Genomic DNA, 3,528 nt, shown 5'->3' with positions numbered 1-3,528 from the left:
ATCTGTCCAGCAGGGGACAGTTTTGTTGCAACTTAGAAATAGGGAGATTTGACCATGTCATGAGTAGGGTCTCATTAGGCCCTATTGGGCCTTAGTTAGAGGGAGTGTCAGAGAAGTTTTCCCAACCATAGTTCATGGGATATGAGTTAGAACCATGTGTCAAAAGTTAATTCAAGTCAGGGTGTTTTCTGCCCAGAAAAAACAGGGGAACCATGAACATTAAGCTTAGGCCCAAGGAGGCCCAAGGCAGGCCCTTGAGCCACATCAAGTTTGGGAGATGCCATAAGGTCAGGAGAGTCTTGTGTAAGAGTTTTGGAGGAAAAATTGTAGTTTAAGGGTGTCTAATGCACTCAAGAAACCATAGATGTCATTCTGAAATTTACACCAGTGAGCACTTTCACTTATCACATAGTTTTAGAACAGTTAGGAGTGAGATTTAGGTGGACCACCATGGTTGTAAGATAGTATAAAGTCAGTAGAGCAGAAGGCCCAAGTGAGAGTCAGTAGGTCCTGAATAGTTTAGTAAAAGCACATTGAGTTAGGAAGCCAAAATTTGGAGACCTTGTCTAGTATAGCGACCAAGTGACTTAAGTTGTGAGTCGAGATCATCCAAGCCTAGTGTTGCCTTATGGTATATGTGGTATTATTTGGTATTAAAATATGATATGTGAGTATATGTGGCTTTGTGTGCAATTATATTTTGAAGGTGAATATAAATTAAGTACATATAGGCCTAAGTGCCATTCGTGTTTAAATTCGGGTTGTAAATAGGTTAAGTTGGTGAGAATATATTATAATGAGGATTATTATTATTTATGTAGGATCTCGAGACGAGGGTAAACTTGCCATAAAGGTCGAGTGAAGCTTCCAGTTGCTCCTACCAGTCAGACCAGACCAGCCTTTCTCAAGACAAGTGATTCAACTTATCCTTCGTATTCACTACTAATAGTTCATATATATTGATGCAACTATCCTGAGCCCTTTTGATATATTTGTATCACGCGTATCTTATGTTTATCTTTGAATCATATAGAAATGCCATGAACCCTCGAGTACGTATTGCAAGTAGTTCAAAAGTCTTATCATGATAGTATGTTAAAGTAATTTGAATGCCATGATTAAAATAAAGAGTTGTTACAATACTTGGTCGATCCTCTTGATTAACATGCTAATAATTCCTAAGTATTGATATCTCATCCTGATGCTTGAACCCCTATAGAACCTTACCTTGATACCTAAAAGCCAGACATTCATCAAAGATGTTCCTAATTGATTGATACCCCTCTATCTTATCCTAAACCTTGACAATTCTGATATATCCTGATTTAAAGATCATTTCTTCATACCTTAATACCCTTAGTATTCATGAAGCTTATCTTCTTGATGATCTAGCACTTGCACCTTGTCGAGAAACCGTTGCTTTAAGCCTAGTTTAGCATTACCCCTTCATAATACCCAATAGTCTCACTATAATTCCTTGTCCAAGTTTTATATATGAAAACCTTTCAGTTACCCTACTAGAGTAAAGATTAGTGGATCATGGCCCTAGATTTAGTATCATATTTCCAGTATTTCATGTTGATCTATAATCCCTTGATAAAATGTTTATTTTGTCATAAATCGGCATTTTGTCATAAATCGGCATCAGTTTTTGAAATAATTAAAATGTGGATTTTCAGTCCCAAAGGGGGATAAATGTTTTCTTTGAATAGTGGATCTGGACTGAGACGCGAGTCATTTCCACACTTATATTAGGCTTAAAAGTTGCCTAGGGATCCCATTAATGTTTTAGAACCCAGCGAGGTTCGGGATTACTTCGCGGCTGATCACCGGCTGTAATTCGTAGCGTCATAAAATGATTTTGATTAAGATATGATTTTGAAAATGTTTTGATACAAGCAAATGATGCCATCACCCAAAGTTTTATCTCTTGTTATTATTGGTTATGTCTTCACATTCTTTAATATATATCTCGATTTATGTTTTGTATCGTATTGTTTAGCACTTGTTAAGCATTTGGCTCACTCCTTGCTTACCCTGATATTACAGCTAGCAGCTATGGTTAGATTCAAGCAGACCGCCCGTAAGACCTGTGACGCTGATGCATATGTTCGAGCTCAGGTAGAATAAGAGATAGTTTTGTGTGAGGACTCGATATTAAAATCAGTTGTAATAGATGATAGTGTTGGGCTGTTCCAAACCCTAAACTGTAAGATCTTGGACTCGGTTATATTTACTTTCTTTTAAATATTGTAATAGTTATATATTGTGTTTGTTAAGTTGGGGGTGTGACATTTTATTTGGGTTGAGGCAAATAGAGTTTATAATAGTATATTTATAGGAAAAAATTTCAGCTGAAAATTTTCCATAAAATATTATTATTATTAACCCTTTAATTGATTATTCTTATTAACCAATTAAATAATAATTAAAACACCTTTTAATCATTAATCCCTTTTATAAACACTTTAGAAAAATAATTATCTCACTTGATTTAATTTCCAAAATTAAATTCTTAATTAATAATATTAAAAATTAATTAAATCTCATTTAATCAATTATTAAATCTACTAATTAATTATTTATTTCACAAATAAATAATTACCAACCATTATTAATTAATTCCTCCACCATTAAATCATTCTCTTTTATGGTGTGACCATGTAGGTTCAATATTAAGCCGGTAGTAGAAATAAATAATAATAAAACTATTTTATCATTATTTATATAAATTCTCTAATTCATTAAATGTTAGGTCAAACACACACTGTAGAGGGGGTGAATACAGTGTACAGTACACTCAAATCGAACTTTAAGATCTTAAGTAACAGAAAATAAACTTTATTGAAACAATAAACTCTGTTACAGTATGGAACTGTTACCTCTCAGTGATGAACAAATATCACGAGAGCTGCTAGGGTTACAATGAATAATCTTTTCTAATAATGATAACACTTATAGTGTAAACCCTATGTCTGTGTTTATATACTACACAGTTACAAGATAATCGCTAATTGATATGGAATATAATTCTGCTTCCTAAAATATATCAATCAGATATCTTTTCTTCCAAGTATTCCATTCTTCACGGAATTCCTTCTTCATGCATATCTCTTCTTATGTTTATCTCGATCTTCTTTCCTTTAATCAACTACTGTCCTTATCTGATTGTCCTTCAACACTTAAGTTCTGATATCTATCTTCTGATGATTATCTCCTGATAATATAAGTACTGATATCCTTAAGTCCTGACTTCCAGTATAAGTACTGATCAATAGTTAAGTACTGATTTATCCTGTTCACGTAAGATCTGAAAGCTAAACATAAAACATATTAGCCATGACATTATCAAATATATCTAACAATCTCCCCCAACTTGTAAATTAACAAAATATACAAGTTCAACAGATATTTGATGATGTCAAAAACATTAAGTACAAATACATGAGAGATAGACTAGATAACTACAACTTACAGTCCTTAAAGTTTTTACCAATTTCAACTTCTGATAACAACTTCAATCTGTAT

Source organism: Apium graveolens, chromosome 4 (genome assembly GCF_009905375.1).
Source record: "Apium graveolens cultivar Ventura chromosome 4, ASM990537v1, whole genome shotgun sequence".
Taxonomy (NCBI): Eukaryota; Viridiplantae; Streptophyta; class Magnoliopsida; order Apiales; family Apiaceae; genus Apium; species Apium graveolens.
This window is presented reverse-complemented; position numbering follows the sequence as displayed.